Consider the following 16,696-nt stretch of genomic DNA (forward strand, 5'->3'; position numbering starts at 1 on the left):
GAGTATTGTGTGCAGTTTTGGTCGCCTTACCTGAGGAAGGACGTTCTTGCCATGGAGGGAGTGCAGCGAAGATTCACCAGGCTGATACCTGGGATGGCAGGAATGACGTATGAGGAGAGATTGTGTCGATTGGGCTTATACTCACTGGAGTTTAGAAGATTGAGAGGGGATCTCATCGAAACCTATAAAGTTCTGTCAGGCCTGGACAGACTAGATGCAGGAAGGATGTTTATGATGGCTGGGGAGCCCAGAACCAGGGGTCATAGTCTAAGGATAAGGGGTAAGCCATTTAGGACTGAAATGAGGAGGAATTTCTTCACCCAGAGAGTGGTGAACCTGTGGAATTCTCTGCCACAGAGGGTGGTGGAGGCCAGTTCATTAAATATATTCAAAAAAGAGTTGGATATATTTCTTAAGGCTAAAGGAATCAAGGGATATGGGGAGAAGGCAGGGACAGGGTACTGAATTTGGATGATCAGCCATGATCTCATTGAATGGCGGAGCAGGCTCAAAGGGCCGAATGGCCTACTCCTGCTCCTATCTTCTATGTTTCTATGTTTCATCGCCGAGGAAGGAGTCAGATTTTGGGCGAGTTATTAGATTTACTGCTACTCGATAAAATTTTCTACTTTTGAAGTTGGGTAGCATTTGCTATCTGTGAATTTGCACTAACTGGAGAAATGGACATCAAGTAAATACAGCTGATTTTAAAAACCTTATTTAGCATAGTGGTTGTTGAAATAAAGAATAGATTGGCCTTCCAAAGCTAGGCTTTATTAACTTTAAAATCAGCAGCAGATCTTTCCACATCCAGTCCCAACTAAGCTAGAAAAGGACTGAATTTAAGGTAGCCACAACACATCATGTGATCATCAACTACCAATGAGATTACAACACATATCCCAAGGCAGTTAACAAACAACGAATCACAATACTTTTACTAATCAAGGAATAATCACCACATTCACCCCTCCTTTTAAAATATACTCCAACCTAATAACTTTTACAATTTACAATTAATTATTTACAACTAAACTATGCACGAGAATAAAACTATTTACATAACACAATACTAAATGAACAACAACAAATAATAACATTACGCATAAGTATTAAGTATCTCTCAACTAAAACAATATACTATAATATTTCAACAATTTTTAAAACATTACTATCAATTTAAAAGTCCATTTTCAATCGGTCGACCGGATATCTTGTTCGTGTCGACCTTCTTAACCTTGGTGAAATTCCTTGCCCTCCCACGCCAGAAGGCACAGAAGTATCTTCAACAGGAAGGCTATCCATATCCCGATTCTCAACGGTTTCCGGATTAGAAATCCCATCAGAAGATGAACTGGGACGGTCATAAACATCTATCAAAGGCTGACTAATAGAAGTATGATTATCTGCAATTGGATTGGAAATATTCATAGTATCTGTAACAGCATCCACATTATCCGAATCATGACCATTATTAATATCCTCAGAAGAGGGCTGGCCCCCACAAGGAGCCAAGTCTTTAATTGAAACAGTACTTTCTTTCCCATCTTGGAATCGAATATGAGCATATTGGGAATTTGCCTCCAACAGCTCCACCTCCTCCACCAAGGGGTCATATTTTGACAATCTAACATGGCATCGAAGCAACACAGGTCCCTGCATAGTAAGCCATGAAGGTACCGAATATCCCATAGTAGATCTCCGCGGATAGTTAAAGAGCCTTTCATGGGGGGTCACATTAGTAGCCGTTGAAAGCAATGATCTAATGGAATGCAGGGCATCAGGCAGCACCATTTCCCACTGTGTATTCTTAAGGTTCCGGGATGTCAACGCCAACATAACTGCCTTCCAGATCACCCCATTGTATCGTTCACACTGTCCATTACCCTGGGGATTATACGGGGTAGTTCTACTAGTAGAAATTCCCCGACTCTGAAGGTATTCCTTTAACTGGGAAGACATAAAAGAACGTCCCTGATCCGAATGGATATACGCAGGCATCCCAAAGATGACAGAAAGTTGAGTCAAACATTTAATAACCGTAGCAGCTGATACATCTGCACAAGGAAAAGCAAAAGGGAACCTTGAAAACTCGTCCACAACAGTAAATATATATCGGTTTTGAGTAGTTGAAGGAAGAGGTCCCTTAAAATCGACACTCAAACGTTCAAAAGGAGAAGTAGCCTTTATAAGATGAGCTCGTTGAGGCTTAAAGAAATTCGGTTTACACCGAGCACAGATAGAACATGATGAACTCATCCGCTTGACATCTTCAACTGAAAAAGGCAAGTTCTTACTGCGTACAAAGTGTATCATCCTCGTAACCCCAGGATGACATAAGGCATTGTGAAGATTAATAAGCGTATCTCCGTGAATCACAGAACAATAAGCCCTCGACAGTGCATCAGCAGCAACATTATCCTTCCCCGGACGATAAACTATGTCAAAATGGTAACATGCCAACTCAATCCTCCATCTCATTATTTTATCATTTTTAATCTTTCCAAAATGTTTAACATCAAACATAAAGGACACAGATTTTTGATCAGTTACCAACGTGAAATGTCGCCCCGATAAATAATGTCTCCATTTACGCAATGCTTCTACTATTGCGTATGCCTCTTTTTCTATTGAGGAATGTCTTTTTTCACTATTATTCAAAGTACGTGAGAAAAAGGCCACAGGTCTTCCATTTTGGTTCAAAGTAGCCCCAATTGCAAAATCCGAAGCATCCGTCTCAATCACAAAGGGAACCTGCTCATCAATGGAATGCACAACTGCTCCTAAAATATCCTTTTTAAAATTCTCAAAACATGTCCTGGCCTCCCATGATAGAGGATATGTCGTAACCCGAATAAGAGGCCGGATCTTCCATGAAAAATTTGCAATCCAATTAGAATAATAAGAAAGCAGTCCAACAACTCGTTGCAAAGCCTTAGAATTAGTAGGACAAGGTAAATCGATCAATGGTCACAGACGTTCTGGATCTGGTTTAATCTTATTTCCCGAAATAATATACCCCAATAGATTTACCTCAGTAGTCGAAAAGATACATTTCTCTTTGTTAAAAGTTAAACCAACTTTTTCCGCAGCTTGAAGGAATCTTTTAAAATTAGAATCATGCTCCACCCTTGATTTGCCACACACTGTGATGTCATCTAAGTATGAAAAGGTGTCAGAGAGGGAGTTATCACTTATAAAAGCATCCATTGCCCGTTGAAAACAAGCAACACCATTAGTAACACCAAATGGTATTCGGCAAAACTGATGCAGCTTTCCACCAGCCTCAAAGGCCGTATATGGTTGATCCTTCTTAACAATAGAAATCTGATGATAAGCACTCTTTAAATCAATAGTGCTAAAAACTTTATACTGAGATACTTTATTGATAAGCTCATCAATCTTAGGCAAAGGGTACGCGTCTAATTGAGTATACCTATTAATAGTTTGGGAATAGTCTATCACCATTCGTTTCTTGTGTCTCTCATTAGTCGTGACAACTACCTGTGCTCGCCAAGGCAAACAATTAGGTTCAATGATTCCTTCCAATAAGAGACGTTGAACTTCAGAATTAATAAATTGTCTATCCTGACTACTATATCTTCTTGACTTGATAGCAATTGGCTTACAATCCGACATCAAATTGGAAAAAAGTGATAATGGAGGAATAGATAAAGAGGTTAATCCACAAATAGATAAAGGTGGCTTAGTCCCTCCAAATGAAAGACTAAGAGACTCGTGTAACTGAAGCACATCATGTCCAATCAAAATATCCGCACAGAGATTAGGCAAAACAGATAGGCGTATATCAGTATACGTATTACTGAGAAGAACCATTTTCACAAAGCAACAACCAGCTATTTGTGAAATAAGGGTCGTCTGAGCCATATACACCTGATAGGTAACAGGCGAAATTTTCAAATGCTTCTCCTTCGCAAACTGAAGACTTATAAAACTCTCAGTACTGCCCGTATCTATAAGGGCCTTCACTTCCAACCCATTAACTTGAGCTGTAACTATAGCTTTGTTTAGGCCATGAGCAAATGCAGCAGAAATTGATGCAATAAACACCCTGTCTAAAGGCTGAATAGTCACAGAAGAGGTAGTGGAGGAAGACCCTCCCACACCAGGAGAAGGGAAGGTAATTGAACCTGATGATTTGCATACACGTGCATAATGACCTCTCTTGCCGCATTTACTACACACAGCCTCCCGAGCAGGACAATTGAGACGAGGGTGCCGGATATTTCCACAAAAATAACACTTCTGAATCCTAGAGGCAATGGCCGCCGAAGTAGAAACTGTTTCAAAATCTAGTAAACCACTCCCATTAAGTCCACATAATTCCTTTTCATCCAAAACTGCCGAAACCATAGTCGCAGGCCGATTAAAAAGAGCATAAGAATCCAAACTTCTCTGAGCCACATCCAATGTAGAAGCTTGCTCAAAAGCACTTTTAAGATCCAGAGTCTTATTTTCTAACAACCGCTGACAAATTGATCTAGACAATGATCCATTAATAAAAGCATCCTGTACCGATTCATCCTTATATTCTTCAGCCATCACAGCCTTATAATTACAGTCAACACTAAGGCACCGAAGTGCTTGTAAATAAGTATCCAAAGATTCTCCCACCTGCTGCCTACGGGCAGATAGAAGATGACGTGCAAATACCTCATTCTTTGGTTTAACAAAAATCTTTTCCAATGTAGAAATAGCCTCTTCTTAAGTTTTACAGTGCAAAATATATTTATATACATCCGGGTCAATGTAGTTGATCAGCATATTCAGCTTATTTAGAGCCTCTTGATCCAACACGCCCAAAAAGTTTTTAAATGTACAATACCAATGTTTCCATTTATCATCCACTCCAGCAGAATTGGGGTCAGCCTTGAATCGTTCTGGTTGAAGATATCGCTCCATTCTAACAAAAAGTTAATAAATTGAAATAAAGAATAAATTGGCCTTCCAAAGCTAGGCTTTATTAACTTTAAAATCAGCAGCATATCTTTCCGCATCCAGTCCCAACTAAGCTAGAAAAGGACTGAATTTAAGGTAGCCACAACACATCATGTGATCATCAACTACCAATGAGATTACAACACATATCCCAAGGCAGTTAACAAACAACGAATCACAATACTTTTACTAATCAAGGAATAATCACCACAGTTGTGTTGCTGGATTATTAATCAAATAAGCCTGGACTAATGATCAAGAGACATGAGTTTAAATCCCATCACATGCAGCTGGGGAATTTAGATTCAGTCAATAATTAAATCTGGAATAAAAAGGCAGTACAGGTAGACAACCTTTTATCCGAACTTCCGAAAACCGAAACCCTCTAAAAACCGAAGGTTTTCTCGTTCAGCGTAAGTCGTGCGCACGACATGACCAGAGTGGCGCACGACCCCGACCCCCGCCGACGACCCCCCGCGGACCCCCCCGCGGACCCCGACCCCCGACGACCCCCACCCCCGACCCCCCGACGACCCCCCGCCGACCCTGACCCCCGCCGACCCACCCCCGACAAATTTCCCAGTCTTATAAAATAACTTCCGAAATCCGAAATGTTCCGAAAACTGAAACACGGCTGGTCCCGAGGTTTTCGGATAAAGGATAGTCTACCTGTATCAATAATGGTGACCATAAAACTATCGGATTGCCGTAAAAACCCATCTCGTTCACTAATGCCCTTTAGGGAAGGAAATCTGCTGCCCTTACCCGGTCTGGCCTATATGAGACTCCAGACCCACAGCAATGCGGTTGAAAGTCACCAAGAAATCAAATAGGGAATTCAGAAGGTACTTCTTTACCCAAAGACTGGTGAGAATGTGGAACTCACTACCACAGGGAGTAGTTGAGGTGAATAGTATAGGTGCATTTAAGGGGAGGCTGGACAAGCACATGAGGGAGAAGGGAATAGAGGGTTACGCTGATAGATTTAGATGAGGAAAGACGGGAGGAGGCTCGAGTGGAGCATAAACGCCGGCATGGACTGGTTGGGCTGAACGGCCTGTTTCTGCGCCATATATCTGATGACTCTTAACAGCCCTTTGAAATGGCCTAGCAAGCCAGTCAGTTAAGGGCAATTAGGGATGGGCAATAAATGCTGGCCTTGCCAGCTGTTGAGTCTGTGTGTCCCAGTTATGTTTAGGATCAATCACTGACACAGACAACAAGAATAACTTTTAACAGGTCTTTACTATTCGGAGGTCAGGGCTGAACTGCCCAGCAAATCCTTACACAACACTTATATACCGGTGTGGTCACCACCGGTATTACAGTATACAGCAGCCAAGAGAAAGTAGTACATCTCTTAAAGTAGTTCTCTTAAGGTGGAACAGGTTACATACACCACAATCCTCCCTTTTTAGCTTAACAGTAATATCCCCATTTAACATAACATAATAACATATATACAACTTCATGCAAAACAGTTCAAAAACTCAGTCTCTGAGGAGGCCTCCTGATTCGAGTTGGATAACGCCTTTCAGGGGTCTCTGATTCTCGTTGTTGGGGTGACTCATCTAGTTGGTCTCTTATGGATTGGACATCATCATCAGGTACATTCACTTCTGAGGTAGATGCTTCAGGTTCACTAACTTCTTCCACGGTTGTCTCTGCCGTAACCATGGGTTCGACCCTTGTTCTCGATTCTACCAGTTGGTCAGCATGACGCCGTATTACATTTTCACCAACATCTACCGTGTACATCAGGGGTCCTTGTCTGGCCCGAATTGTTCCAGATTGCCATTTCTCGTTTTTATAATCCCGGGCTAACACTGGTTGTCCTATTTCGAAACTCCGAGTGGTCTTGTTATTTATATGCTGGAACTGTTTGTTTTCAACTTCCCTCCGCACATTTGGTTTTAACAAGTCCAACCTGGGCCGCAACCTCCTGTTATAGAACATCATGGCAGGACTTTGGTTTGTCACTGCATGGGTGGCGTTTCGATATGCCAGTAGGAATTTGTCCACCTTGTGTTGTAGTGGAATCTAATCTTCGCTCATGGCCTTTATCGCTTTTTTTGAACGTTTGTACAAATCTCTCGGCCAACCCATTTGTAGCCGGATGATATGGGGCAGAGGTATAATGTTTCACCCCATTCTTCTTCATGAATCTCTGGAATTCCTCTGACATGAACTGCGGTCCGTTGTCTGAACATATTTGTTCTGGCAATCCATTTCTTGCAAATATCGTTCTTAACACCGCGATCGTCTTTTCCGAGGTAGTGGTAGTCATCTTAATCACTTCTGGCCATTTAGAGTGTGCGTCCAACGCAATTAAAAATATGGAGTCCATGAAAGGACCAGCAAAGTCAATATGTACACGTTGCCATAGGGTTGAAGGCCATTCCCATGGATGCAGCGGTGCAATCGGAGGTGCATTTTGCACTTTTTGGCACCCTGAGCAGCTTTTCGTCAGCTCCTCTATCTGTTGGTCGATACCCGGCCACCACACATAAGCCCTAGCAAGGCTTTTCATCTTGACTCCCCCCAGATGACCTTCATGCAGTTCCTTTAGAACTCTCTCTCTTAACTTAGGAGGAATAATCACCCTTGTTCCATACATCAATGTTCCTTGACAGACGGACAGCTGTTCTCGTCTTGCTGAGAATGCCGGTAACAGTGGATCACCATGTGCTGGCCATCCCTTCACTGTCACTTCGTAGACCCTGGACAGTGTCGGGTCATTCCTGGTTTCTCTTTCAATACTTGCATTGGTGACTGGTAAACATTCGATGATGGTCGAGTGAAATAACTCAACAGGGTCAACCGTCGGTGCCTCCTCCTCTGTAGGTAGTGGCAGGCGCGACAGCCCATCAGCATTACCATGCTGCTTTGTACCTTTGAATTCTATCTGATATTGATGTGCCCCTAGGAAAAGGGACCATCTCTGGAGTCTCTGTGCTGTCATCACCGAAACACCCTTCTTAGGGTTAAAAATGGATACCAACGGCTGGTGGTCTGTCAGAAGCGTAAACTTTTGGCCCTGCAGGTAATACATAGATACATAGATACATAGAAGATAGGAGCAGGAGTAGGCCATTCGGCCCTTCGTGCCTGCTCCGCCATTTAATGAGATCATGGCTGATCCTTTAATTCAGTATCCCGTCCCCGCCTTCTCTCCGTAACCCTTAACCCCTTTTGCCCGTAGAAATATATCTAATTCCCTCTTAAATATATTTAATGAGCTGGCGTACACTGCCCTCTGTGGCAATGAGTTCCACAGGTTCACCACTCTCTGAGTGAAGAAATTCCCCCTCATCTCTGTCCTAAATGGTTTAGCCCTTATCCTTAAATTATGTCCTCTAGTTCTGTTCTCACCCGCCAAGGGAAACATTCCTTCTGCATCCAGTCTGTCTAGACCTGTCAGAATTTTATACACTTCTATGAGGTCCCCTCTCAATCTTCTAAACTCCAGTGTGTACATCCCTAAACTACATAGTCTCTCCTCATAGGTCATTCCCGCCATTCCTGGTATCAGCCTGGTGAATCGCCGCTGCACCCCCTCCATGGCAAGAACATCCTTCCTCAGATGAGGCGACCAAAACTGTACACAGTACTCGAGGTGTGGTCTCACCAGTGCCCTGTACAGCTGCAGCAAGGTATCCCTGTTCCTGTATTCTAACCCTTTTGCTATGAAGGCCAGCATACCGTTTGCCTTCTTGACCGCCTGTTGCACCTGCATGCTCGCCTTCAGTGACTGGTGTACAAGAACACCCAGGTCTCTCTGTACTTCCCCCTCTCCCAATCTATTGCCATTTAAATAATAATTTGCCCTCCCGTTCCTGCACCCAAGGTGGATAACTTCGCACTTGTCCACATTATAGTGCATCTGCCATTTATCCGCCCAATCGCCCAGTCTGTCCAAATCGCTCTGGAGCTTCCTGGTCTCTTCCTCTGAGCCCACCCCACCTCCTAGTTTAGTGTCGTCTGCAAATTTGGAAATGCTGCATCCGACTCCCTGATCCAGGTCATTAATGTAAATTGTGAACAGCTGGGGGCCCAGGACAGATCCCTGTGGTACCCCACTTGTTACTGCCTGCCATTCAGAAAATGAGCCGTTTATTCCAACTCTCTGTTTTCTATCTGACAGCCAGTTCCCTATCCACGCCAAAACTTTCCCCTTTATCCCATGAGCCTCAATTTTCCATGATTAAACTTCTTTACTCCCCACACAAGGCTGAGAGCCTCCCTATCTATCTGAGCATAGTTGCGCTCAGCGGAGGTCAATGATCTGGATGCGAACGCAACTGGCCTCTCCTGGCCATTTGGCAACTTGTGTGAGAGTACTGCCCCAATATCATATGGAGAAGCATCACAAGCCAAACGAATAGGCAGCGTTGGGTTGAAGTGAGCCAACACTTCCTCTGAGGTGATCAATGCCTTGCTTTCGCGAAAGGCCCTCTTACAGTCCTCGCTCCCCTTCCATGGTACTCCCTTCTGCAAAAGAGCGTTCAGCGGGTGCAGCACCGTGGATAAATTTGGCAGAAACTTATGGTAATAGTTAATCAACCCTAGAAACGACCTCAATTGGGATACATTATCCGGAGCGGGAGCCTTCACAACAGCTTCGATCTTGTCAGGAGACTTATGAAGCCCCTCCTGGTCAATGACATGACCACAGTACGAGATCCGCTTCTGAAAGAATTCACATTTCCGACGATTAACTTGAAGACCATATTCTTTCAATCTGGTGAGCACCAGTTCCAAGTTTGCAAGGTGTTCCTCGTCATCATCTCCTGTAATCAGAATATCGTCCAGGTAACATTGTGTACCTGGAATTCCCTGTAATACCTGCTCCATGGCCCTCTGCCAAATTGCCGGGGCCGATGCCACTCCAAAAACCAGTCTATTATACCGGTACAAGCCTCTATGCGTGTTGATCGTGAGATACTGGCGTGACTCTTCCTCAACTTCCATCTGTAAGTACGCCTGTGCCAGGTCTATCTTGGTGAAGTGTTTCCCGCCAGACAACGAAGCGAAGATATCCTCAATCCGCGGAAGCGGATACTGCACCGCGTGAAGCACCGGATTAACAGTGATCTTGAAATCTCCACAGATGCGAACCTTCCCCGGTTCCCCCGGCTTGTTGCTCAATGAACGCTTCATGACGGGGACAATGGGCGTGGCCCACTCACGCCAGTCTACCTTAGACAGTACTCCTGAACGTTCTAGCCCTTCCAGCTCAGCTTCCACAGCAGGTTGTATCGCATAAGGTACCGGTCTGGCTTTGAAAAATTTCGGGTTTGCATGTTCTTCAACCTTGATGTTTGCCGTAATTCCTCTCAGTGTTCCCAGTCCCTGTTGAAACACCTCTTTAGCATCGTCCAATATTCTGGACAATCGTTTAGATTTGACATCATTTGTACCGGAATCTACCGTTAGTGCTTTTAAGGAATGCCAGTCCATATTCATTTTCCTAATCCACTCTCGTCCCAGTAGTGGTGGACCTCCCTCAGGTAGCACATATAAGTCCATTCCTCGGCTTTCTTTGCCCTTGTGGACCACCTTTACCTCTATCTTCCCGATGGGGTATACTCTTTGCCCCGTGTATGTTTTCAATACAATCTCCGTATCCCGTAGGGGAATATGTGGGAATAACCTTTTGTAATCTTTCTTATTCATGACCGTCAATGCCGATCCAGTGTCCAATTCCATCTTCACTTGGACTCCTGCTATCTGAAGTGTGACCCAAATTGTTTGGAGGTCTGCTTCCTTACCAACATTGTGTACTCTTAGACTACCCAGTTCATTACTGCTGGAGTCTGAATCTGACTTCTGTTCGTTCGAACTCTTCTCTGTCACCTTGTGTACCTTTCTGTACTTTTCCTGCAGTGACTTTTTGTTGCTGGTCTTCTTTCCTGACCGGCATACTTTAGCTATGTGACCTAGCCTGCCACATTTTCTGCATTCCTGATTTTTGAACCAGCACTGGTTCTGATCATGCGTTGTCTTTCCACAACGATAACATTTTACTGTACTCAAGACCATTTGATTGGTGCTGAGTTCCGGTGACCGTAGCTGCATTTCCGCAGTGCCTCTCGCTGCGGCTTCGTGCGATGCTGCAATAGTGACAGCTTTATCAAGCGTAAGCTCATTCTCCTCAAGCAGTCGCTTTTGTGTTCCTTCTTTTAACAATCCACACACAAATTTATCTCTCAGCGCATCTGCTAGTCCTGTTCCAAACTGACAGTAGTTTGCTAGCTTACACAGTTCAATTAAAAATTCAGCATTGCTTTCGTCTTTCAGCTGCGTTCTTCTGTAAAATTTAAATTGTTCCACTATCATCAGCGGCGTGAGGTTTAAATGATCTTTCAGGACAGTAACAATATTCGTGAAAGTCTGATCCGCCGGTTTATTTGGTAATAGAAGGTGCTTCAATAGCCCGTATATTTTCGCACCCATTGAGCTTAATAAGGTTAGTGCTTTCTCATCATTTGGTACCTTATTTGCTTTACAATACACTTCCATACGTTCTACATACGTGGTCCAATCTTCGATATCGCTATCAAAGGTATTAATGCTCCCATGTTTAGGCATCCTTGCAATTTTTTTTTTTTCAAAATGGTGGCTTCCCGCGCTTGTCTTCTTCCCCCGCTGGCTGCAATGGCGATTGCCTTGCTGCTGCCGTTCTCGCCTCCCCAGCGGTTCTCACTCCCCGACGCTGCTTTGCCTCGCAGCCCCGCTTGCAGCCCGGTCCTTTACACCGGCTGCGTTTGAATTCTCCGCGGCTCGCGTGCCTTAAGCTTCTCAACTCCCCGACGCTGCTTTGCCTCGCAGCCCCGCTTGCAGCCCGGTCCTGTACACTGGCTGCGTTTGAGTTCTCCGCGGCTCTCGAGCCTTAAGCTGCCCCAGACGCTGCGCCTCTCGGCCTCGATTGCAGCCCGGCCCTTTCTACCAGCCGTGGTCGAGCTCTCCGCCCTTATTCCTCCGTTTTCCCTCCCCTACTCCACAGCCAATGCGGCCGACTTTCTGCTCGTGTCGCTGATCGGCTTACCCACCACCGTGGTAGAAGGGATGATCACTGCCTGTCGCTGATGGAGGGCTTCGTGGTCAGAATTCTTTTTCTTTTTAACCCGGGTTCTCGATGCCTCCCATGCGATGGTGCTCAGCAGGATGATGAGGGCGGATGCCTCTTCTCGACGCCCGTTCTGAGGACGAAGCTGCCTTGGATGTAAAACTGCCGCAGGGTAAGATCGGACTCGTCGCCACTGTTGAGTCTGTATGTCCCAGTTATGTTTAGGATCAATCAATGACACAGACAACAAGAATAACTTTTAACAGGTCTTTACTATTCGGAGGTCAGGGCTGAACTGCCCAGCAAATCCCTACACAACACTTATATACCGGTGTGGTCACCACCGGTATTACAGTATTACAGTATACAGCAGCCAAGGGAAAGTAGTACATCTCTTAAAGTAGTTCTCTTAAGGTGGAACAGGTTACATACGCCACACCAGCGATGCTCACATCCCAGGAATGAATAATAAAAAAAATACTGCATTCAAAGCAGAGCTGCAAGTAATTAACTATTTATTCACACTTGAGAAACACTGCAGGGAAGATAAATCCTGATTACTAATAGTATCTAATTGTTTGACATTTCTTTTCAATTGATATTGGGCAAAGAATCGTTTGTTTATTTAACAGTGATCATTAGCATTATAGTATTATAGAGATATCAGCTCGGAAGGAAGTTGTTCAGCTCCACATCCCTGAGCTAGCTCTATATTGAATGCAACTAATCTAATCTTATTTTCCTGCTCTTTCCCAATGCCCTTTAATATTTTTCTTCCTGAACTATTCGTTTAACTGAACAACAACAACAACAACTTGTATTTATATAGCGCCTTTAACGTGGTAAAACGGCCCAAGGCGCTGCACAGGAGTATTTTAAGACAAACAAATTGACACCGATCCACATAAGGATAAATTAGGGCAGGTGACCAAAAGCTTGGTCAAAGAGGTCGGTTTTAAGGAGTGTCTTAAAGGAGGAAAGAGAGGTAGAGAGGAGGAGAGGTTTAGGCAGGGAATTCCAGAGCTTAGGGCCCAGGCAGCTGAAGACACGGCCACCAAAGGTTGAGCGATTATAATCAGGGATGCTCAAGAGGGCAGAATTAGAGGAGCGCAGATATCTCAGTGGGGGTGTGGGGGTGGTTGTGGGGCTGAAGGAGATTACAGAGATAGGGAGGAGTGAGGCCATGGAGGGCCTCACTCTTAAATGTAACCATTGAAAGAGATTCCATAGCCTACTTCAGTAACCCACTGCATGATAAAAATCTTCCAATCTCTCCCCTTTTGGTTTCAAATACTAATCCTTAGTCTACGCCCCTTGTTAATAATTCATCAATAGAAATAATTTACCCTCTCAAACTCTTTCAAAATTTTGAGCATTTCTGTTGGACCCACCTTAATTTACTAATAAGTTTGAGTGACTAGATCTGCAAGTCTCCCATCAGAACAATATCTGACTAAATAATGAATACTTTCTTTTCAAAAGCAAAATACTGCAGATGCTGGAAATCGGATTTAAAAATTAATACTCTTTTTAACTGTTCCAAAGTGCAAAATGGCATAACTTAGGAGCAACCTTACTCATAGACAAAAAAAATGGATGGGGCACATATTTTCCAAATATGCACATATTTAGTCAGTCAAAGTTGAAAGAATAGGTGAAAATTCAGCACAAAAATAGCATTCTCTAGAAGTTACTGCTGTTCACGGGATGCTTTACCCAAATAATAGACGATGTTTGACCATATTCACTACCAGTCAGGTTTCAAAAGAAAAGAAAGACTTGCATTTCTATAGCGCCTTTCACGACCACTAGACATCCCAAAGCCCTTTCCAGCCAATGAAGCACTTTTTGAAGTGTAGTCACTGTTGTAATGTAGGAAACACAGCAGACAATTTGCGCACAGCAAGCTCCCACAAACCGCAATGTGATAATGACCAGATAATCCGTTTTTAAGTGATGTTGGTTGAGGGATAAATATTGGCCCCAGGACACCGGGGATAACTCCCCTGCTCTTCTTCGAAATAGTGCCATAGAATCTTTTACGTCCACCTGAGAGAGCAGACGGGGCCTCGGTTTAACGTTTCATCCGATCCGAAAGGCAGAACCTCTGACAGTGCAGCACTCCCTCAGTACTGCACTGGAGTGTCAGCCTAGATTTTTGTGCCCAAGTCCATGGAGTGGGACTTAAACCCACAACCTTCTGACTGTGGTAAGGGGCGAGGGGAAAGTGTTACATGCAAGAGACGAGAAAGCTTGAAATCCTGCAGATTGATTTAAATGTCTTGTGCAGATTATGAGGAATATTGTTTAGTTCCAAGGAGAAAAAATGAAATTATTTTTCTTCGTTGTCCCTTGAGGAGCCAACTCAAAAAAAATGTTTTGAGCCCAAGTAATATGATCGGAAGTGAACTCATTGAATTATTCTGCTAACTCTGGGTGTGTGGTACTTCAGAAATGACCAATAGTATTTGAGATGAATCAGTCATTCATGAAAGAAAGACTTATGAAATAATACTGAGCGGCCTGCGGGTGGCGCTGTCCAGGGAGAGTATAAATACTCGGGCACGGGCCCAGCTTGCGCAGGACATTCTTAACAGGAACTAGTGAAGGGCACAACTAGACCTCCATGTTGTAAAACAGTTGATTAAAGCTTTGTTTAACGCTTAGACCAAGTGCCTAGTAGTTTTCTTACGTCAGTATTCACACCCGAACATAATTATTTCAAAATGTTCTTTTTTAACCGTATGGATATCTAAATTTCATTGTAGTTACAGTAGCAATGTGCTCCAATCCCAACTAAAGCTTTGCCTTATTTTAGGAAAGGATATCATGTCAACAACTGGGATTTTGGATATTCTACATTTTGTAATCTTTCTAGAGCCATTTTGAAATCAACAAAAACATATTAAAAATACAATCAAAGTTTGTTATTATTCGAATAATCCAACCCTGCAATATATCAAACTGTGACCTGATCCCAATCAGAGTTCTGTAATAGTCAGCAAAGGGCTTCAATTCTTGATCAGACAAAACTTTAATGAAAAGATCTACTTTGCTATTTTCTCCAAGGGTGTAATTAAATTTGACAGCATACAACAAAACAAAGCCTATATCCGGCACAGGCGCGGTGGGCCGAATGGCCTCCTTCTGTGCTGTATCGCTCTATGAGGAATAGTGTGATGTCGAAAATGTACAATGAGGGTTTGACTTCAGAACTAAAGAAGACCTGATAATTCACGAGTAATGCAGCCTGTCGGATTTATTGAAGGACTATGACTTATTCCCACAGCAGACAACCTGTAATTCCCCACTATGAATCCTATTTATGCCATAAATACATTCACAGACCACTTTCCGATGTACATTTCAGTGTGTGTTAAAATAGTGAAAGATTTAATAAATGTAGTCTACATTTTTTGTTGGTTCATTTGGGTGAATTGTTTGTCCTTTTTTTTATTCAGTAGATGTGGGCATCGCTGGCAAGGCCTGCATTTATTGCCCATTTGCTTGAGAAGCCACCTACTTGAATACAACTGAGTGGTTTGCTGGGCCATTTCAGAGGGGCTGTTAAGAGTCAACCACATTGCTGTGGGTCTGGAGTCACATATAGGCCAGACCGGGTAAGGGTGGCAGATTTCCTTCCCCTAAAGGACATAACTGAACCAGATGGGTTTTTACAACAATCTGGTAGTTTCATGGTCACCGTTACTGATACTAACTTTTTATTCCAGATTTTATTGAATTGAAATTAAAATCCCCAGCTGCACCTGGTGGGATTTGAGCTCTATTTCCTAATCATCAGGTTGAGGGCTCTGAGATTAACTAGTACCAGCAACATAACCACTATGCTACCATATCCTTACGGTAGGTGACCTGGCAGCAGTGATCCACATGCAATGGAATGGATGTTTGAAGACTAATTCCAATGTGTTACACAAAGCCACGCTAGTTTGCAAATTAGTTTAAATGCCAAGTTGTTGATATTTTTTGCATATGTAGCGAGAGAAAAAAATGAATCTTCCTAGATATATAAATTATTTATAATAAACTATTTAGCAGTTCAATTAATCCTGTTTGGAAACCCTCAAACCAAATTAAAGTTTAAAAGCATAATCAAATGAACTCCATAAATCAGCATTCTTTACATATCCCATTAACTTGAGATACATTAGGCCCCTTTTTTCAGTATTATTTTTTTCTTTTCTTTCACTGATATATGTAGCATATTCTAAAGTTTTTTTCTCTGGCCAATATTCTCCTTCTCTTGAAATGTATTTCCAAGTCTATGCAATACAGAGGCAGTGGAGGGGTCGAGAAAGGGGGGTGACAGAGAGCTGGATTTCATCAGCATACATGTGCAATCTGACGTTCAGTTTTCAGATGATGTTGCTGAGGGGCAGCAGGTAGATGAGAAATAAGAGGGGGCCCGAGGATAGATGCTCGGGGCGGGGGGGGAAGCCAGAGGCAACGATGCGGGGGCAGGAGGAGAAGGCCTTGCAGGAGGTTCTCTGGCTATGACCAGATAGGTAAGAGTGGCATCAGGCGAGGTCCGTCCCAGTGAGCTGGACAAAGGAGGCGAGGCACTGGAGGAGGATGCTGCGATCAGCCATGTCAAAGATTACAGGTCGAGAAGGATGAGGAGGAAGAGTGTACCATGGCCACAGTCAC

The sequence above is a fragment of the Somniosus microcephalus genome, chromosome 5 (assembly GCF_052327205.1).
Source record: "Somniosus microcephalus isolate GS21.2 chromosome 5, FLI_Smic_1.0, whole genome shotgun sequence".
Classification (NCBI taxonomy): domain Eukaryota; kingdom Metazoa; phylum Chordata; class Chondrichthyes; order Squaliformes; family Somniosidae; genus Somniosus; species Somniosus microcephalus.